This window comes from Callithrix jacchus, chromosome 3, assembly GCF_049354715.1.
Source record: "Callithrix jacchus isolate 240 chromosome 3, calJac240_pri, whole genome shotgun sequence".
Classification (NCBI taxonomy): domain Eukaryota; kingdom Metazoa; phylum Chordata; class Mammalia; order Primates; family Cebidae; genus Callithrix; species Callithrix jacchus.
The window spans coordinates 115,945,558-115,968,734 of NC_133504.1; the positions used below are offsets into that span (position 1 = coordinate 115,945,558).

At 39.6% G+C, this 23,177-nt stretch overlaps 1 protein-coding gene across 28 annotated transcripts in view; it reads left to right on the forward strand.

The window, feature by feature from the left end:
• RASGEF1B (RasGEF domain family member 1B) overlaps positions 1-23,177 on the forward strand; it is a 655,029-nt gene that overhangs the window by 148,422 nt on the left and 483,430 nt on the right. The gene's annotated exons all lie outside the window — the stretch shown is intronic.

Here is a 23,177-nt window from a genome sequence, read left to right on the forward strand (position 1 = left end):
TACTTATTTGAGTGTCACTATGAACAAGGTTCGGTTCTAGGCATAGGATATGACAGTGAATAAGAAAGATGAGGGCTTTGGCTCTGTGATCTCATATTCCAATGGGGAATGTGTTCAACACTCTAGCAGGCAGCCATAGTATTATGAAGAGAAAGAAAGCAAGGTAAGGGCTGGAGAATGGTGGGGAGTTCTCTGATATATAGCCAAAGGAGGTCTCTCCAGGGATCTGGTGTGTAAGCATGGGCCTGGGTAAAATCAGGAAAAAAGCCATGTAAACATCCAGTGAAGTGTGTTGCAGAGTGTCATTTGTAATTTTTATGTAATAATTTGGGTTTTATTTTGAAATTAGAGTTACTCATATCAAAGGTCTCTATTGAGCATGTACTGGGTGCTTGGTGGGTGGGGTCGGGGTGGACAACAGGGGAATCTGAGACCTGACCTTGGCCACCTTGTTTATAGTCTTGATGAGAATTGAGAAAAAATACGCATGTAAAAACAGAATAGTAAAACATTATGGAATTATTTGACACTAAATTATATGACATGGATTCTAGGTTTTGAGGGACCCCTTTGAGTCTTTCATGTTTTAGAAGTAATTTTGTTAGATTCAAACATTTTTAAGGACAAGGCAGGAGAACTAAAGTAAGAAGGTGAGAAAGATTTTCTTTAATGGAACTTTAGTTCTCATTCCCGTAGGGATCTCCTTCTCTTAGGAGGCTACTTAGGGAGCTTGTGAAGTCTGATTCTGATTGGAGATAGGAATCTCTGTTGGAAACCAGACAGTTGATTTACAGTATATGGCATCCACAGATGTGGTAGGTTTTCTTGGACCCAGACTCTTGTGTCACTGAAGTATGGTGGGAAGGGGAGCAAATATGTTTTTCTTGCTTCTCTTCCCTATGGCTCCCATGTGCCATCAACAACTGAGATTTTAATTTAGACTTAAAATCAAATTGAGACTATGCATTGTCTTGCACCAGACCTAGTTCATTTGGAGATGTCAATAAATGATTTGTGACTAGAACATGAATATGCTACAGTATTTGTGCTAGTGGGATTATGACAGTTGCTGTATTTTTCAGGTTTTCTGCTTTCCACAAATCCTGATTGTTCATAACACAGTTTCTAATTACACTTCTGTTTCTGATTATATTACCTATGAAATAAAAACAGGTAAAATTAATTTGAAAAAGTATTAGATTTATTATGCTAATGAGTACATTTCCAGTTTGCACAATAGACTTTTCCCTACTAAATTTAATCTTTTACTTCAAAGATTGATACTTGAAGCAACTCTCTTTTATTTTAATAAGGAGCATCATTGTAAGCATTAATTATAATATGTAGTGTTCACACTATGATTTTCACCCAAAAAATGTAGAAACGTATTTTTAAGATCAGTAATCCTTTAAATAAGCCTACCATAGCAGATAGGCAGCAAATATTTACATTTTTATGGAAGGGCTTGGAGGTTAGCTGACAAGAAAAAGAACGCAGTGATATAAAAAAACTGGTTAAGTTTTTCTTCTGCTTGATAGGAAATACACCTTTATGCGAAGCTGCCTAGACTGTTCCTCAGGCTGATCCTAATGATGCTGGTGAGGTTTCCTGAAATACTCATGAGTGCTGCTACAAACCTGAGTAGGAAGGCTTGCCCTGTGGTTTTGATTTATAATTTCATTAGCTGCAAAGTCAAAGACAAGACTCCCCCTTGTTTTGTTCTCTGGTGCTAGAATTCCAGGCAATGATCTCTACGTATGCTGCTTCTCCCATGGGGGCCTTTTATTGTTTCTGATGTTCTTTCTTGCAATTGCACCTTGGCAATGTGCTAATCCTGGTCCTGTTTGCCTGCACATGCCTGCCTTGCCTTTCCTCTTCTCTGCCCCTGTAACAGTAGGATCAAACCTTGCAGGTTAGATTGATTCTCACGCTCCTCCTTGTCAGTTGATTTCTGGCAAGAGTTAACCAATAGAAGGTTCTGGAAGGTTGGAGGGTGACAGAAGCCAGGGCCCCCCAGCTTCCTCCAGGTGACCTCAATGTCTGCCACCTCCCTTTATGCCTGTAGCTTGGGAGGAGGGTAGGGGCTTTCTGCTACTGATACTCTCTAGCTGACTTTCCTATTTGGCTCTCAGCAGCTCTCCCATTGCCTGTACCACCAATTCTCTGTTGTTAAAGTCTTTGTTTTAGATGTAAACTGGTTTCTGATTTCCTACTTAGACCTTGGCTGATATACGTATTATTTCCCAGGGATACTTGCTAACAGAATAAACTGTGGTTTTTGTGAAAATATTTGGAAAATTAAAGTTTATAAAATTTATTTCATTTTAGACCTGAAGGAAGAGAATAGTATGGGAAAACTACTAATAATGATATCATTTTGTAGGCAGCTATTTCTGAGCTGATGAATTATTTTATATACTGCCATAAAATGAGACATTAATTTCAGAGACCTTTGAGTTTCTTTAATATGCACTTTGGATTTATAACATTTTTTGTAATTAGCAAATGATCTAATGTGAAATAAAATGATCCCACTACAACATATTAATTGAAATACTTAAATGTTTATATATAACAGCATAACATCATTGTCCTTATTTGAGACAGACATAACCATAAGATAGACTGAGAAACACGTTTACATGATTTTTCTGTGGTAGAGAAAAAATGTCTATCCTGAATCAGGTTACCAGCATTGATAATTAAGGGACTAGTATCCAGCATCTTCCACATCTTGTTAGCCACACAGCACTCTGCAGTGGGAAAGCCACTGGACTTGGAATCATAAAATGTAGTTCTTATCTGAGGTTAGGATTGATAGAGACAGAAATGTGCAAGAACTTGTAAGGAAGTGAGGGAACAGGATGGGGAGGGAACCAAGATAAGCAATGATGTGTTTCAGCTGAAGTCTAGTCTCAGACTGATTGCACAGGGAACTTCAGTGCTTGATTGTCACCAAGGTGGCTGGGCTTTGGTACCCCTGTATCAGCCAGTCATTCACTGTGGGAGGCCCCTGGGGTAGATGTATATAATCTCCAAGCATTAACATAGAGGGAAATTCTCTGGAGAAAGGTGCAGCTATGAGCTGTTAGCAGCAACAGCCACAGGTTGCTGAGAGAAGGATAAACTGACCTCATAAAGGAGAGATGTGTGAGACAGCCACAGCATCTGCTGTAGATACCAAGAAACATAGTGCCATGCACTATCACTTACAAAGCTCTTGGTACCAGTCAACCCCTCCAAGCCTCAGGTTTTTAATCTGTTTTAAAAATAAAAAAGTCGGAGAATGGTGAAGATGGCGCTGTTAGGAGCAGCTCAGGATTGCAGCTACCAGTGAAAGTGCAGAGGGTGAGTGGATGCCATATTTCCAGATGGATCTTCATTGCCCACATATCAGGAGATTCCCAGGTGGAGGAGCCCCACGGGTCACCAGAGCGGCTATATCAGCTGGCGCTGCAGCGCAGCGGCTCTCCGTACAAAACACACTGGTCTGGTTGCCCTGTTAAATTGGCAATTCGAGATCCGGGAAGGCAGATTAGCCCATTCATCTGATTAAATGGGACTCAAACATAAAGCAGGCCAGGAAATTCCTGGGCAGCCACGTTGTTTCAGCCGGCGCAGTGGGTTGCCGCACAAGAAATCACACAGATCCCGGTGCCCTTTCAGCAGGTGACTGGAACATCTGGGAGAGAGCCAACCATTCAGCTTTAAAAAAAGGGGGCTCTGAGGCAGGGAGCCAGGTGATCAGGCTCGGCAGGTCCGACGCCCACAAAAACAAACAAACAGCAATTGGAAACGCTCGGAGTTGAGAGCTTCACGGCAAGCACAGCTAAAACCGGGATGACCCAACTCTGTGGGGGAGGGGTGTCTGCCATTACTGATGCACTCCACCCCTACGGAGGTAGTCTGCCGTTGCTGACGCAGCCTGCTGTTGCCGAGGCAACCGGCCATAACAGAGAGAGTCTGCCATTACAGAGGTGGGCCAACATTACCTTGGCAGTTCTAACCACACCCATATAAACAGGACTGCAGCGAAATACAAAACAGCAGCAGGGCAGAGCCAGCCTACCACACAAAAAAAGTCCAGGTCCAGATGGGTTCACAGCCAAATTCTACCAGACACACAAAGAGGAACTGTTACCATTGCTCCTGAAACTATTCCAAATAATCCAAAAAGAGGGAATCCTTCCCAAATCATTTTACGAGACCAACATCATCCTGATACCAAAACCCGGCAGAGACACAAGGAAAGAAAACTTCAGGCCAATATCCATGATGAACATAGATGCAAAAATTTTCAATAAAATACTGGCAAGCTGATTGCAACAGCACATCCAAAAGCTTATCCACCATGATCAAGTAGGATTCATCCTGGGGATGCAAGGTGGGTTCAACATATGCAAGTCTATAAATGTAATTCACCACATAAACAGAACCAAAAACAAAAATCACATGATTATCTCAATTGATGCAGAGAAGGCCTTTGACAAAATTCAACAGCCCTTTATGCTAAAAACCCTCAATAAACTCGGTATTGATGGAACGTATCTCAAAATAATAAAAGCTATTTACAACAAACCAACAGCCATTATCATACTGAATGGGCAAAAACTGGAAGCATTCCCTTTGAAATCTGGCACTAGACAAGGATGCCCTCTCTCACCACTCCTATTCAATATAGTACTGGAAGTTCTAGCCAGAGCAATCAGGCAAGAAAAAGAAATAAAGGGTATTCAGATAGGAAAGGAGGAAGCCAAACTGTCTCTATTTGCAGACAACATGATAGTATATCTAGAAGACCCCATCGCCTCAGCCCAAAAACTCCTGAAACTGATAAGCAACTTCAGCAAAGTCTCAGGATACAAAAGCAATGTGTAAAAATCACAAGCATTCCTATACAACAATAACAGACGTAAAGAGAGCCAAATCAAGAACAAACAGCCATTTGCAATTGCTACAGAGAGAATAAAATACCTAGGACTACAACTAACAAGGAATGTAAAGGACCTCTTCAAGGTCAATGAAATAAGAGAGTACACAAACAGATGGAGAAACATTCCATGTTCATGCTTAGGAAGAATCAATATCGTGAAAATGACCATACTGCCCAAAGCAATTTACAGATTCAATGCTATCTCCATCACGCTACCAATGACCTTCTTCACAGAACTGGAAAAAACCACCTTAAACTTCATATGGAACCAAAAGAGAGCCTGCATAGCCAAGTCAATTCTAAGCAAAAAGAACACAGCAGGAGGCATCACACTACCAGATTTCAAACTATACTACAAGGCTACAGTAATCAAAACAGCATGGTACTGGTACCAAAACAGATATAGATCAATGGAACAGAACAGAGGCATCGGAGGCAACACAACATATCTACAACCATACAATCTTTGATAAACCTGACAAAAACAAGCAGTAGGGAAAGGATTCCCTGTTTAATAAATGGTGTTGGGAAAACTGGCTAGCCATGTGCAGAAAGCAGAAACTGAACCCCTTCCTGACACCTTACACCAAAATTAACTCCAGATGGATTAAAGACTTAAACATAAGACCTGGCACCATAAAAACCTTAGAAGAAAATCTAGGCAAAACCATTCAGGACATAGGAGTAGGCAAGGACTTCATGACTAAAACACCAAAAGCATTGGCAACAAAGGCCAAAATAGACAAATGGGACCTAATCAAACTCCACAGCTTCTGCACGGCAACAGAAACAGTCACTAGAGTGAATCGGCAACCAACAGAATGGGAAAAAATTTTTGCAATTTACCCATCTGACAAAGGGCTGATATCCAGAATTTACAAAGAACTCAAACAGATTTACAAGAAAAAAACAAACAAGCCCATTCAAAAATGGGCATCGGATATGAACAGACACTTTACAAAAGAAGACATACATGAGGCCAGCAAACATATAAAAAAATGCTCATCATCACTGGCCATTAGAGAAATGCAAATCAAAACTATGTTGAGATACCAGCTCATGTCAGTTAGAATGGAGATCATTAAAAAATCTGGAGACAGCAGATGCTGGAGAGGATGTGGAGAAATAGGAACACTTTTACACTGCTGGTGGGAGTGTAAACTAGTTCAACCATTGTGGAAGATAGTGTGGCGATTCCTCAAGGACCTAGAAATAGAAATTCCATTTGACCCAGCAATCCCATTACTGGGTATATATCCAAAGGACTATAAATTGTTCTACTATAAGGACACATGCACACGAATGTTCATTGCAGCACTGTTTACAATAGCAAAGACCTGGAACCAACCCAAATGCCCATCAATGATAGACTGGACTGGGAAATTGTGGCACATATACACCATGGAATATTATGCAGCAATCAAAAACAATGAGTTTGTGTCCTTTGTAGGGACATGGATGAATCTGGAGAACATCATTCTCAGCAAACTGACACAAGAGCAGAAAATGAAATACTGCATGTTCTCACTCATAGGCGGGTGATGAACAATGAGAACACATGGACACAAGGAGGGGAACACTACACACTGGGGTCTGCTCGGGGGAATAGGGGATGGACAGCGGCAGGGGGAGGTTGGGGAGGGATAGCATGGGGAGAAATGTCAGATGTGGATGAAGGGGAGGAAGGCAGCAAATCACACTGCCACGTGTGTGTACCTATGCAACTGTCTTGCATGTTCTGCACATGTACCCCAAAACCTAAAACGCAATAAAAAAAAAAGTCAGGGAGTTGGTAGTAATAACTACTTTGATTATCACTCATAAATATGCTTTGAAGCTGGAGACTGTTAACCTAAGTGAATTAAAGTAGAAACAAAATCAAATACTTCATATTCTCACTTGTAAGTGGGAGCTGAACATGAGGTACTCATGAATATAAAGATGGGAACAATAGATGCTGGGGACTGGTAGAAGCAGGGAGAGAAAGAGGAAGGGGCACAAGGACTGAAAACTACCTACTGGTACTGGGTTCACTACCTGGATGATGGGACCCTAGGTGATGACATCAAACCTCAGCATCATGGAATCTACCCATGTAACAAACCTTCCCACGTACTCCCCGAATCTAAATTAGAATAGGAAATAGATATATAAGCAGTGAACTATGTTTTATAATTGATTTTAGTATAGAGAGTACAAAAACAAGAGTAATTAATTCTGCCAGGAGAAATCAGAAAAGTCTTCATATATAGGAAGTGATATTTGGGTTGACCATTAAAAGATGAGTATGTTTTCAAAATGGACATTGGTAGCCGGAAGGCATGCTGAGTAGAAAAAAACAGCATCAGCAGAGGCATAGAGACATGAAATAACCTGGAATGATGAGCTAATGCCAGGTGCTTTAGTGACTAATGCAAAGGGTATGTTGTGAGGTGGGGTGGGGATAATTAGATGGGGTAGAATGTGCAGAGAAAGGTTGAACCAGGCTGGATAGCAATGCCCTGTATTATATTCTAAGGAATCAGAGCAGACAGACATCTCTAACATAGACGTAAGTGTATAGACCATGCAGTAGCCTAGGGGAAACATTAAGCCAAGGGGTGACTGGTTGACAAGCAGTGTTGGAGTGAAGGTCTTGCTGGAGTTGAAAGGCTCCTTACCTGCCATTTTCAAGGGCATTTCAGATGCAGTCTTACAGTGGAAGTTAGTATGGTCTAAAAGTCAGTTATTCTGATGGAATCATTGAGGGTAAAGGGTAAGAAGGGGCCTGTAGAGAAGGGGGCCAGAGACCTATCTGAGTATCCCTTTGCTATTTTTGTTTTGCAGGTGAAAAAACAAAAAGCTATGTGAAATTGTGTATGATTTACCTTAGGCTAGAACACGAATCTGTGAAAGTGTTGGAAAACCTTTCACCTTATGTTTGTGTTCTTCATATATCTAAATGTTATGAACAAAATCTCAAATGACATGTGAAATTTTGTTTCACAAAATGTTGAGTCGTAGTAAGAGTCTAGTCAATGTTGGCTTTTATTATTACTATTTTAATAATTAACCAAAGCACTCAAGTATGTTTAGGAAGCAGGTATGGGAGGGGTGAGGGGGAGAGAGTGAGAAAGTGCTGAGTTCCTTGTTGGATCCGGGCTGGGGAAGGGAAATGGAAGTCCTGTGTCTGGGCTGATGATGGGACAACTGTCAGAAGTTGTCTCCTGCAGGCTACAGTCCCTCTTTTTGTAATCATTCCATGGTCTCAACATCATTCTTGGCATGAGGTGGTGGAGGCGGGTTGTAAAATGTTTTGTGTCCTAGTTGCTCTGAGCTCTTATCTTCTGCTCTGTGGTGACACATACCTTCTTCTTAATTTGATTTCTAAATGAGTTATCTCAGTTGGATGACAGGAGCAAAGTGCAGAGGGAAGGTGAGCAAAGGAAACACAGCTATGAGTGGAGGGCAGCAAGACACAGGGCCTGCTAGAATTACCTGTGGGGGGTTTTTCAAGCTACTTAGCTCTCTTCTTCCGCTAGAAGAGAGGCTGTTATGCCCCACTTGGGTAAGGGGAGGTGACTGGTGAGTCTCTGAGTCATGGAGAGTGCTCTATCCCTTAGCCATACTGGGGAGAAAAGTGGTTCAGGACCCCCGATTTAAACTTTACTTTTTTTTTTGTCCTTCTGATAAATTCTTGGGAGAATCCTTTCTAACTTCATGTTAGCCCTGATACCTAGCAAATTGCTAGCTCCCAGTATTTATTTGTCACAGTTCTTAAGGTGTATAATTAATCCTAATGATAGTATGATAAAAATGATAAGCATCACTGCTGAAAGTTTTAAGGTCATATGGTAGATGGTTCTGGACAAATGCCGACATTTCTTTCCTGATTTAGCAATGGGGAGTGGAATAAGAGGAAGGAGATTTCATATGTGATTTCTGTGATCCTCTGTCTTAAAGATACTCTGTATTCTGTGTCACTTCTAAACACCTAGAGTCATGAGTGAATAATAATGATATAAAAAATAAAGATGGCTGTAAAGAGCTTTGGACTTTGGTAATTTATAGGTAGAAAGGATAGGTGAGGGGAGGAATTAATAATTTATAACTAAATCTTTTAAATGAAGTAAGCTTAGTACAAATGCATAGCTTAGTTCCAATGGAGAGTGTTTCAAAAAATTTCCCCAGTGCATTTTAGAAATTTTCAAGTAGCAGAAAAGAAATGGTACAAGGTTTAACTATACTATAATTTTATCCAATTTTTTTACTTAAATTTAAAAATTTATCACACAAAGACATGCACATGGTTATAAAAGCCAAAAAGTATTAAAAAATATATATACAAAAATAGCAGTCACCTTCTTCCTTGCCCCAACTCAAGACCATTCTCCAACAGTAATAAACTGCTTGCAGCCTATTTCTTGTTCTTTGACTTCCTGTATTATGCAGTTGGAATCTTTAGTGTCATACCCTATCCCTCACCTCCTATATCCTTTAAATATAGTTATTTTATAATATTTGGTTAAATCCATATTCATTGGGATTTTGTTTTGTTTTGTTTTTGCTAGGTAAATAATAGGCTATAATCTCATAGCTTTATTTTATAACGTTCTGTTTTTTCTGGATGTAATAACTGCCTTATTTTTTTAAATCTGCTTCACTGCCTTTAAATCTCTGGCCCAACTCTTCCCATACCCTACAACAGCTTTGTCAAATGTCTTTCTTAAAATTTTTCTGATAATCAAACCTGTCAAATAATCTATCATATCCACTTTTTTTTGAGACACCTGTACCTTTCAGCTACTCTTTCATCCTAGATTGGTTTCTCCTGGATCCTGTTACAGACTGGTGTTTGCCTAATTCACTTTGCTTCTCTCTCTTGTGTTGCCACGCTGAGTTTTTAGGGTTTTTTTTTTTTTTTTTAGTATGTATGTATGTGTGTACTGTATTCATCCTTCTTTAGCTTCCTGAGAAGTCATGAGAGGTAAATGTTCCGAGACTCCAGTGTTTGAAAGAGTATTTATTCTACCTTTATACCTGATTAATAGTTTGGTTAAATTGAGAATCCTTGGTTGCACGTAATTTTCTCTCAGAATTTTGAAGATATGACTGCATTGACATCTAGCTTGTAATGTTGCCTTTAAGAAGACGGATGTTTTTCTTATTCCTGGTCCTTTGCTTGTGACCTGTTTTTCCTTGCTGGAAAGCTTTAAGGTCTCTTTATCTCTGATAATCCTGAATTTCACAATGCTATCCTAAGTATGGATTACCTTTTCATTCATTTGTTTCATCTTTTAATCAAGAAGTTAATGTCTTTCAGTTCTGTAAATTGCCTTGGATTGTTTATTTCAGAATTTTTCCATCAATGATTTCTCTGTTCTCTCTTCTGGAACTTTTATTAGTTGGATTGAACCTCTAACTTTCTTAAGTTTTCTGCCCTATTTTCTATTACTTTGTCATTTTGTTGTTCTTTCTGGGTAAATTCCTTGACCTAATCTTGCTCCCTTTTTGCTATTTATTTTTAAATTTTAGCACTATTTTAAAGACAGTACCTAAAATAACTTGATTAAAAATGTTTTTTTATAGCATCATGTTTTAATTTCATAGATGCAAGTTTTAAAAAAATTACTTTTAAACTACTTACTTTTTTCCTTTCCCAGTAGACATGCTAATACATCCTCCATGCAGGAGTGGACTAGTACCAAGAGTGTGTCTATCCCTACACATGATGGGGAGAAAGTCAGAATTCCTGAGACTTCTGATTAGAGTGTCTTGGAAGTTTTCTTTTTTTCTTGCATTGTATCTGTTTCTTGTGAGTTTCTTTTATTTTCTCAATTATCGATTTGCTTGTCTCACTTTAATATTGCTGACTTTACCAATATCTGGAGTCCTTGACTGTCTATTCATATTTAAGAAAAAGTCTTTGGAAAGCTGAGGGGGAGGTTTTGTGTCTATTCATTGAACTTTTCACCTGGCGGGCTTCACTGTAGGGCCATTAGGATGACATGGCTTTTTCAGCGGGGACCTTCAAATGTCAGAATCTGTAGTATTTTGGCTGAAGGGTGCTCTGTGTTGCTAGAGAAGTTTCCTCCAATCATCTGGCAGTTCATTCTTTGCAGTCTGCTGACTTTCATTTCATCTCCCTGTTTTCACTCATATGTGTCACCTCCACTTGACCTTCTACCTCTTGTCTCTGAGTTTGGACCCTTACCTCCTCCTGCAGGGCTAAGAGAGCAGGAGCCAGACCCAGCCTCTTCCCGCCTTCAGAGGCATTTGTGCTCCTAGCCTGTCTGGATTCAGTGGGCATTTCCACAGCTCACTTCTCCTCAGTGCCTCCCTTTGCAAACACTTAACTGTGTCTCTACTCCTCTCTGGTGAGCCATCTATTTTTCTATTGCTTTCTGCCACGTTATGATTTAGTTCACAATTAAAACTGTCTCCAAAATGGATGAAAGTTGACTTTCTATTTCTGATTCTTATTTCCTTAAGTGTTTGGGTGATGTTTAAGATGAGAGAGGTTGGGCTGGGTGGAGTGCCTCATGCCTGAAGTCTCAGCACTTTGAGGAGCCTAGACAGGAGAATGGCTGGAACCCAGGAGTCCGAGGCCAACTTGGGAACCATAGCGAGATCCTGTCTCCACAAAAACATTTAAAAATTAGCTGGGTTTGATGGTACACACCTGTAGTCCCAGTTACTCAGGAGGCTGAAGTGGGAAGATGGCTTGTGCCTAGAAGATTGAGGCTATGGAGAGTCATGATCATACCACTGCACTCTAGCCTGGGCAACAGAGCAAGACTGTCTTGAAATGAAATATATTAGAAATATCTATTGTTTTGAAACTGTAAATCCAGTAGTTATCACTTTAATTATAATGGGAATTAATTGGTAGTGGCTAAGTAAATTGCTGTGTAGAAGGAAATTTTTTTCTTCTTAAATTTTGTTTCTGCTAAAAGCAGATGAAAGTATCCTTTTTTCTTAAATTTGTGAAGACAGGTGGGAAACAATGGAATTGATTGATTGTGGCTGCAAATTGCATTGCAGCATTTTTTCCCCCATCATTTATAGAGTGGGGATTTTTTCCCTGATTTTCATACAAATTTATACTTTCAGATCACATCAAGGTTAGAATACAATGGAAGGTAGTGAATTTTCCAAGTGGTCTGTAGTACTCTGAATTTTTGCACAAAAGTCCCAACTACAATCTTGACCTGTGGAAAGAGTGCTCAGTATTCGAGTGTCATGTAAATTGATACCTCATGGTTAAAAGCAGCAGAGGGAATAGGAGAAGGGTCAAATGGTAGGATTAGGATGGGAAGAGGATATGGAAGTATTTTCTGAGAGAGAATGGTTTTATGGGATTGTTATGAACAGAAACCAGATTATAGGTGATCAAAGAGGATAGTTGATGATACTAAGTACTTATTTTACATGGCAGGGCCTGTGCTTGGAAGTGCTTTACATATATTACGTTATTTAATTATCATAATAACCCTGTGTGGAAGATGCTGTTACTTTGGATTTATAGGTCAGGAGGCAGAAAATGCAGTAACTTGCCCAAATTTACACAGGACCAGGGTTCAATTCTTGGCAGGCTTACTCTGGAGCTTCTGTTACTAACCCACTCTGCAGTGATGAAGAGACCATGGAGATACTGAATATAAAAGGAGGCAGCCAGTATTAATGCACATCCAAGGAAACTGTGCCCTAGGGGTCTTGTGTGCATTGCTGAGAAGAGGGGTAAGGAAAGGAACTATGTCAACATTTGCTTCTGCTTGAATGTGTACCTCCCAGCGCTCCTCCATCAATTAGAACTGTCTTGAAGAATGCTGCCTCAGCTTCTGAAGAGAAGACCCCAGGACATGCATTAATGAGAGGAGGGGGACTCACAGATGACAGAAGAATAAAGCTCTCTGAGGGAGCCTAGGGCCCCCAGTGAGGCCTGGAGCTTGTTGACAGAGCAGCAGGAGACCCCTGCTACTGGGCTCCCCCTGCCTCTGTAGCCTCCCTGCTGCATCTTGGAAGAGCTCACTCTTCCCCCCATGACTCCCCTTATATGGGACAATTAATGAGCAATGCCGTGGCAGGAGATACTTCTCCATGTTGTTCGTAGCTTGGGCTTGTGACCAGACAATTCACCATTGCCCTCCTGGTTCCCTTAGAGGGGTGCCTTTTCAGCAGTTTGCAGAATCAGGTTGCAAAAGCAAAGGGCACAAATTTAAATGCATCACATCTTTCATTTATTTAGTCAATTGCTTTTGGGAGAAATACAGATTTAGAAGGGAGTGCTCTTTTGTTCTGAGAGGTAATCCCTCTTTGGTCATTCATTACTAGTATGCTTATTAGAATTATTTTGGACAAGAATGACTGGATTCTGTTACTCACTAATTCAATGCAGAAGGAAATCCCTTAAACAAAGCCAAAGTTTTGAAGGGCTTTCCTCTGTTAAACCTGTTTTGATTCTCAGAGGAAGGTATTATTATTCCCTTTTTAAAGACTAAGAAACTGAGGCTCAGAGATTTTTATGTAAATTCTATACCCAAGACCACACAGGTGTTGAAATGGAAGTAGAAGTAAGATTGCCTTGCTCTTAATTAGCATGGTGCTCTTTCTTCAGCCCTTGTCATCATCATTGGTCCTGTTGCTAAACATTTGCTAAAAACAGCATATTATTTAAACACTTCTTTTCACATGGCCCCATGAGATCACTGAGGAATGGTCAGTTAATCAGCTGGTTGCTCATTAGGCATTTCTTTTTTGGTTATATATTGCTCAGTATATTCCTAGGCACATGGAGAAAAAAAGTCAGGTCACATTTTCTGTCTTTAAGGAGTCTGCAGTCACGTTGGAAGATGTAAATGTAAAAAAAAAAAAAATGCTTAGAGAACAATTAAGTTCTTAATCACAGCTGTGTGGTAAATGTAGAACTGCCAGGAATAAAAGAAAAAGAAAACATAGCACAGGCTGGAATACTTGGAGCATAGGCAGAGTTGTATGCAGGTGGATGTAGAGGGTTGGATAGAGGTAGAAAGATGGATGAGACATAGGAGGATGAAAAAGGGTTTTCTATCAGTGGCAACAATTAGAACAGGAAAGGGGAGTATTCTGGGCCAGCTTCAGAGATTGGAGAAGTGGTGAAATGGTGGAGGGAGTGAGGAATGCATTCATAAATATATATACATTTCTTTTGTCTCTTTTGTTCTATTTGGCTTTTCCCTTTGACAAGAAGGTATAATTTAAAGTGAGATTAAGAAAAAAAATGCCGCTTTTTCTTGAGCCTACACTTAATGTATTTTTTAACCTATTTATTTTACCACCAGTTTTTGAAGGCATAGGATGAAAGTAACCAACTCTCAAAATATTATTTTTAGGACAGTTACTAATAATTACTGAATACACTGCCTGACTTTACATTTTAAGCAAAACCTCTCCAGAACTGATTTCAGGGATTTTTTTTTTCTTAAATAGGTCTTTCTGTCAGAAAATCCACATGAGAAGAATTTGTATTAATACAATAAATTTAGAAAAATAAGTACAAATAAGATTACTACATGAATGTCAGCCGATGAATGTCTACATAGGGGAGAAATGAGACCAAATGTTTCCATAATGTTGTGAATAATCTCTTTCCTTTACTATTTCGTGAACCTCTAGAAGAAAGTGACTATGTTATTATGTGCATTTTTACATCCCCAATGTTGAATATATACTTAATTGGTAGAGGTTACTCAAATAATGTTTAGTTGAATTGTGACATGGTAAAAGCCCCATAAAACTGCATACCTCAACTATACCTTTCTGTTGAAACTGCTCTCTATAACCCAAATGTGAATAAGTAATTAAGGACTGTAATTTCCCCCCTACCCAGACAATGTGTAGACAAATGCTAATCTTGACTTTTGTGAGTCACTTAAGTAACAATCAGAATGTCAAAAAGTCCCCTGGCCCTCGGAAAGTCCAGAGCCCCTCACCCTCATCTCCTCCCAGCAGGTGATTTACAGAATCCACTAGCCCTCAGAAAGTCTGAAGCCCCTCACCCCCACCCCTTCCCCTCACCCTCACTCCCGAGGTGGTTTTATGGTATAAAAGGTCTTGACACCCTCCTTTCAGGGCCATGGGTTGGAGAGAGGCAAGTCCTTCATGGCTGCTGGCAATAAAGACCCTGCAATTTGGCATACTTTTGTCTTGGTGTTGACTTCCTATGCTCGGGCCAGTACAACAGAATGAATAAATGACTATATAGATGGAAGTCTAGGCTTCATCCTGTACTAATTAGGGTAATTCTAGTTGCTACAACAAGTAAGCCGCAAAATTAAAGTGACTTTGCATAGCAAAAGTATAGTTATCACTTTAAATAGTCTAATGTAATGTTCATGGTTGATGCTGGCTTTCCTCTACTTGGCGATTCACAGATCTGGACTCCTGTCTCATGGCTGTGCCTTCCCCTAAGTCTTGAGACCACTGCATATGGTTCGCAGGCAGAGAATGGAGAATGCTGATTGCCCAAGTGACATATATCACTTCTGTTCACATTCATTTAACTGGAACTAGCCGCATGACCTACCTAGGAACAAAGATGACAGGAACATATGGCCCTTGACTGGACAGTTTTCTCAAAGAGATCACTCAACATATGGATGAGATAAATGGATCTTAGTGACAGCTAATCATTTCTTCCATATCCAGCCTTTAGCACTTCCTACCTGTGTCATCTCAGGCAAGTTCTTAGCATCTCTAAGTTTCTGTTTCCTTACTTATAAATGGGGATAATATAATCCTGTTAAGGATATTGTAAATATTAGATGATACAGTATATTAGGAGTATCCAGCAATAGAGCTTAGCATATGCTTAATATATAAGACCTGTTATAATATTGTTACTTTTCATATTTTGATTTAGTTAAGATACTTAAGACACTTAATGTGTTAACACTTATTTTTCTTCAACCACGATCATGGCACATGCAAAGTTAGGGCAACTCAAAGAGGACATGTAGTTTCTTGTCTTAAGGTGGAAGAATTGGAGACTTTGAGATTAATAACTCCTACTGGGCCCATGGCACATACTAAGGCTAAGGTAATGTATGGTACCCATTTGGTAGTGTGGACTTTAGATAAAAATTACAGTTTTCTTTTTAAAACATTTTTAAAATAAATTAAAAAATTTAGTTTGATGAGGTACATGTGCAGGTTAGTTACGTGGGTATATTGTATAGCATTGAGGGTTGGGGTACAAATGATCCCCTCAGCCAGGTAGTGAGCTTACTACACAATGGATAGTTTTTCAGCCCTTCCATCTCCTCCTTCTCTCTCCCATCTAGTAGTCCCCCCTGTCTATTATTCCCATCTTTATGCTAATGAGTACCTAGTGTTTAGCTTCCACTCCTAAGTGATAACATGCAGTATTTTTTTTTTTGATGCTGCATTAATTTTCTTAGAATAATGGCCTCTAGCTGCATCCAAATTGCGTAAAGGACATGATTTTATTCTTTTTTGTGACTATATAGTATTCCATGGTTATATGTACCATATTTTCTTTATCCAGTTTATCACTGATGGGCACCTAGGTTGATTCCATCCATGTCTGCCATTATGAATACTGCTTGATGAACATACAAGAGCATAGTCTTCTAGGTAGAATGATTTATTTTCTTTTGGATATTTACTCAGTAATGGGATTGCTGGGCCAAATGGTAGTTCTGTTTTAAGTACTTTGAAAAATCTCCAAACTTCTTTCCACAGTGGATAAACTAATTTACATAACTGCCATTCTGACCGGTGTGAGATGGCATCTCATTGTGTTTTTGCTTTACATTTCTTTGATGGTTACTGATGTGGATCATTTTGTCATATGATTGTTAGTAGCTTGTATGTCTTCTATTGAGATATGTTTGTTACTGTCTTTTGTCCATATTTTAATGGGGTTGTTTGTTTTTTGCTTGTTGAATTAAGTCCCTTATAGGTTATGGATATTAGATCTTTGTCAGATGTATAGTTTGCTACAATTTTCTCCCATTTTGTAGGTTGTCTGTTTATACCGTTGGTAGGTTTTTTGTTTTTTTGTTATGTTTTGTTTTGTTTTTTCTGTGCAGAAACTCTTTAGTTTAATTAGGTACCAGTTGTCTGTTTTTGTTTCTGTTGCAATTGCTTTGGAGGACTGAGTCATAAGTTCCTTCCCAAGGCCAATGTCAGAATGATGTTTTCTATGTTTTCTTCTAGGATTCATACAGTTTGAGATTTTACATTTAACTCTTCAATTCATCTTGAGTTAATTTCTGTTTGTGGTAAAAGGTTGGGGTCCAGTTTCATTCTTCTGCATATGGCTAGCCAGGCATCCCAGCACCATTTATAAATTATGAAGTTCTTTCTCCATTGCTTATTTATTTTTGTTGATGTTGTTAAAGATCAGATGGGTGTAGGTGTGCAGCTTTAATTCTGGGTTCTCTATTCTATTCCATTGGTCTATGTGTCTATTTTTTTAACCAGTACTCTGCTGTTTTGTTTACTGTAGCCTTATAGTGTAGTTTGAAGTCAGATAATGTGATTCCTCCAGCCTTGTTCTTTTTGCTTAGAAATTCTTTGGCTATTCGGGCTCTCTTTTGTTCTGTATGAATTTTAGAATTTTTTTTTTCTAATTCTTTGAAAATTGACGTTGATAGTTTGGTAAGAAGGGCATTGAATGTGTTGATTGCTTTGGGCAGCAGGGACATTTTAATGATATTGGTTCTTCTAGTCTATGAGCATATAATGGTTTTCCATTATGTCGTCTATGATTTCTTTCAGCAGTGATTTGTAGTTTTTGTAGAGGTCTTTCACTTCCTTGGTTAAATGTATTCTTAGATATTTTATTTTTTGTGTGCCTATTATAAATTGGATTACATTCTTGATTTGGCTCTCAGCTTCAACATTATTGATGTATAGAAATGCTGCTGATTTTTGTACATTGTTTTTGTATCCTGAAATTTTATAGAAGTCAGCTTTCAGTTCAAGGAGGCTTTTGGTAGAGTCGTTAGAGTTTTTTTAGGTATAGAATCATACTGTCAGTGAAGAGAAATAGTTTGACTTCATTTTTGTATTCGGATGCCTTTTATTTCCTTCTCTTGCATGATTGCTCTGGCTGGAACTTCTAAGATCATGTCAAATAGGAGTTATGAGAGTGAATATTCTTGTAAAAAGAGAAATTACATATTATCACTGTGAAAGGTTGATTGTGCTGTAGGCTTACTCCATCCTAGTGGAGCTAGATGGATTGGAATTATTACAAACTTGTCCCATAAACCAAAGGGAATAAGAACCAGGACACTGGGGAAAGGAGATCAAAGGAATGCAAGGGCTCAAGATCATGGGAAAAAGAAGAGAAGGGAAGAAAAGGGAAGGGAAAAGTAAAGAAAGCAAATGGAGCTGTTATGGGCCACTGAGTTTTTCCCTTCAGAATGGAATTATTCTGTCTCTAGCTGCTGAAGGCTCACAGCTGAGTCCTCTCTTAGAAGTTGCCCTTACTTGAAGGGAGCGGCTTAGCCCAAGGTTACAACCCTTCTCTAATCAAGTTGGCACTGCCAGGACTCACTGGAGGCATTACTGAAGGGCCATCTGGCTTGGTAGTTCCTTGTGGAGTTGTCTGAGGCTTCTGTCGCTCGAGTTCAACTTCTCCTTCTGCCAAGGCCTGTTTCTCTTACCCTTTACAGCTGTGATTCTTCAAGCACTTCCCAATAAAGTTCCTGAATGCAAATCTCCATCTTAGAGTCTTTTTCCTGGAGAGCTGGACCTATGAGAATAGAGGAGGGAAGGGAAAGGAAGAGAAGGGAAAGTAAGGAAAGTGAAAGGAAAGGGTGAGAACCCAAAGGAGAGGGAGTTTTTCCCTGTGAACCATCATATGCCGTCATTCTTGAAGGCCTCTAAATTGAAAGACCCCTTTCTGTTAACCTCCAGAAAAACTCAGTATAGTTAGGCAAATGACTCAAACTTGAAGTAAAGGGCTCTTTGTACCTTCTTCTGGATTCCCTTGATGTGCTTGCTCAGCAAACGCTGAGATTATTTAATAATGGATTATTCTGCTCACCTTCCACTATAATGGCCAGTACTGGGGTTAGGTAGTAATTCCGTATACAGAGTCTGTTTTATTACAAAACCTGGTTTCTCTATTCTCTCCCTGCTCTGCATCACCATCTTCAAACTTAACCAGCTCTTCTCTGAACAGAAAAACATTGGATGCACAGAAGAAAATGTATGTGTTAGAAGAAAAGGGGAAAATCTACTTACGGCTTCTATAGTGAGGACCTTTCACCAAGAGAGCTATGCTTCTCTTTCCTGCTAGTAGGATATGGAAGTGGGTTTCATGGTCTTTTATGCCAAGTATGCAGTGGGCCTGCAAAGGTTACTTTTTAAAACAAATTATATTGGCACTGTAATCAGTGTGGTCTTACTAGCTGGGGTGGGAGGGATTTGTCAGAAACACGACTCTGAGATGGCTGTTCCCCTTTAGGCATTATCAGTTAGCTTTATCTATTTGCTGCCATTTATGGACTTGTTTCCTAACAAGAGGTCCCACTTGAAGTATACCATTCATATTCTATGATTTCCTTCTATTTCAAGAAGTTCTGTTTTCTTTGTGGCTTTGCCACTGTGAGATTCAATTTCCCTGATAGATGTGTGTTTTCTGGCCTCCCTTGTGTGATTAATTCAGAGGAAGCATTTATCTGTTGTGATCTAAATGTGTATTTGTTTTACCCTGAGCCAACAAGACAATTACAAATGTTGTCTTGCCTGCAACCCTAGGCTTAGAAATGCAGTTGTTAAATGAAAGCCACGAAGCATATGACTTCTGGGCTCTATGCTGACACGTGACTAGCTGAATACATGCAGAAGCCAGAAAGTAGGAAATTTTTTACAGGCGATGATGAATGATTTTCTGCCCTGAAGAATTGGCAATGGACTTTGCTTGAACCTTAATTTGACCCAGAGTTGTTCCTATAAGTATGTAGAGTAACATGACTGCCTCATGTCCCTACAATACTGTATGCTTGAGGAAACTCCAGTAATACAGTTGTGTGGAAATACCCTGACTTCTTCCACCTGCCTCAGGGTTCTCACAGACTCTAAAAGCTCTCATTAGCCCCAGAATCTGGGACAGACTCTGACACTGAATGGAACTTGAGCAAGTAGCTCATCCTGTGTTCAAGAACTGGGATAGGGCTGTTGCTTACACAGGAAAATTCAGGGATGGAGCAGCTCCATTGGTATCTCGGAGGAGGTGGGGCTCCATGGACTGCAAATCCATGTCCTCATATGTATCTGCTTGAAACCCAGTAGTCCTCTACTATCATGTGCTTAACATTCATAACAGATTCTTTTCTGCTCTCAGGGCCAGGCCAAATAAAGTTCTGAAGGCAAAGATGATAATGAAAAATACTGGTAACTGTGCCATCTTTGTTACTAAAGCTGAAAAAAATATGACTTAGATGGTACCCTTCATAGTGACAACCCTGAGAATCTAATGCTGTCTTGAGATGGTTCCTCAGGGAGCAGTTTTATGTCATTTTCTTGTAACTGTCACTCTAATGTGCAGAAGGGAAGTTTTATTGTCATTTGCATATTCTGAAAGTTTACTGAATTTTAAAAATGTGTGCCTGAGAAATAACTTGTCTTGATTATATTTAGGAATTTGGAGTTTTTTTTCCCCTGGTTGGAAATGCCACAAACCTGGCTGGTACTCTGATAATTTATTTAGTATAGCTTTATGTGGAGTTAGTCCAAAGACTTACGATTCAAAAAGGTATGCTTTTAAAAGTCATGATTCCCATTTACAGTGAAATGAAGGAGTCATACGTGCAAGAAAATACTTGGAGTCTAGAATTCCCAGTACAACACTAAGTATTAAGTGCTCTAAGAGTAGGGAAGAAAGTGAAAGGGAGCCTTAAGCATGTCAACTTGAGGTACTTTAACAGTGGGAGTGGCATTTAAAGTACTTTTTGAAAAATAAGTAGGAGTTTGGAAAATGAAGAAGATAGCAAAGATCACTCCAGACAAGGGACAAAGTATGAAAAGGCAGGAGATGCAACACAGAGGGGGATGTTTGTGGATTTGAAAAGTGTTCTGTAGCCAAGAAGTATATAGAGATTGTATAGAAGCTGTAAATGATTGCCTAAGGAATTTACAACAGGCATGTGGGGCCATCGGAGGCTTTTAGGCAGGAGAACGACAGTGGGCAATAGTCAGAACTACAAATAATAAGATGACTGCTCCTATAAGAACCACCAGTCAGGGACTTGATCTATTACTGGAGCTAGAAGGGAGGTGAGAGGTCCTAACTTCCTGATTTGCTGGCTCCCTGCAGTCTCCAGTGCTCTTCCTGTCCTGATGCAGGAGATATGGTTCTACTTTCAGCATTGGAGAGAGGAGGTTTTTAGATCACAGGAAAGGATGTATGATAATGGGAGCTGTTCCTGGAAGCTTAGCTTAGTTTATTCCGCCTTTTTCTTGAGTGATTGTTTTAAGCACTTAATACCTGGCAATAAAATATTGTTTTGCTTAAACCAGCTACTATAGTGTCTGTCATTTACAAGTGGACCCAAACTGATATAGCATCCTGCCAGGCCTGCAGGCTGAGCTAGGAAGTCAAGAAAGAGACAACTGAGTTTTGTCAGACTTGATGAGTAGGAGAGTAGATTCAATGGGGAGTAGGAACCAGGGCACAAATGCAAGTGGAGATGGCTCATAGGCAGGCAGGAAGACACGTGAAACTAGGTGGAGACAGAACTGGGGAGGGTGGAAATGCTTCCTGGCACTGGGAGTCTTTGTGAAGATAAGGATTGCTTTCACGGAATGCCAATAGGTGAGGTATACCTTGGCTTAATAAGGAAAACATGCGAATAATTTTGTGAATCCCCCAATATGCTATTACTGTGGTAAAATTTAAATCTGATCACAGAGGGCAGTAAAGCATGACAGAAAAATTTAATGAACCTGTTTTATTTTGAGACAGGGTCTCACTCTGTCACCCAGGCTGGGGTATAGTGGCACAATCATGGCTCACCGCAGCCTAGAGCTGCCCAGACTCAGGTGATCCTCCCACCTTAGCATCCCGAGTAGCTGGGAGTACAGGTGCATGTCATCATGCCCGGATAATTTTTTTTTTAAGTTTTAAAATTTTTTCTAGAGACAGGGTTTTGCCATGTTGCCCAGCTGTTCTTCAACTCTTGAACTTAAGTGATCTGCCTACCTTGGCCTCCTAATCCAAAATGCTAGGATTGCAGGCATGAGCCACGATGCTTGGCCCCTCTTTTAGACATTTAGTAAAAAAATTTTTGATATGTGATGAGGAATAGAAAACAACAAAGCTGCAGAGAGATGCTAGTTTGCTAGCATGCTAGGCAGTTGCTAGATTCACTCACCAAGTCCATCCTCAACAAGCTGAGTGATCTTTGCAAGATAAGGCCCTTTAGGGTTCACTTGCATTTGAAAGCACAGATGTTAAATTCATCAATACTAATGGTCTGTGATTTGTATGTTAATTGTAGGCTTGTTTTTTAGTTAAACTAATAGATTAGAAAGTAAATCTGCCAGACAAATATTTGCTTTTCTTTTTAAGTACTTCATGTGTTGATTGAAAGCTTGTTATTTAACAAATACCTGATAACTAAATTATCAGTCATGTAACCTTAGTAGTCTATGCACAAAATTGAAGCCATTTCGTTATTAATTTTCATTTATAAAGCCCTTAATGGCTATCTTTTGCCTTGAGTATTTCAGATTTTCCTCAGTTTGCCTCATTTAAAGCTAACAAAGATCTGGATTTGTGTAGATAGCAAATATTTTTTTCTGGAATTTGGTCAGATAATTAGAAAGTAGATATACTGCTTCTGGCGTTCCAGTTGGATTTTATATTTGAGCAGTTTATCAGAAATTACAAACTGAAGACTAGGTGGCTGCAAATGTGTTTTGTTTGTATGGCTTCTCTAAAATGCTTGAATTCGCTGCCAACAGTAAAAATTGAGAGATCTTACCAGAAAGCCCAGTTTTCCCAGCAATGCGAGTGCTCATCTGGCTGGAGCTGAGTAGCCTTGATACCACTGGAAGGGACATGGCACACCACCTCCAGGTGGCCTCAGCCTGTGCGCTGGCCATTTCTCTCATTTACATTGCCTGCCTGACTGCTATGGGGATTAAAGTTTATGACCCAAGTTATGGCTTATAATTGAATAAATAAAAATTATCACCTATAACTGGAAATACAGGGTCCTCTGAAAAATCATGATGTTAATATCCA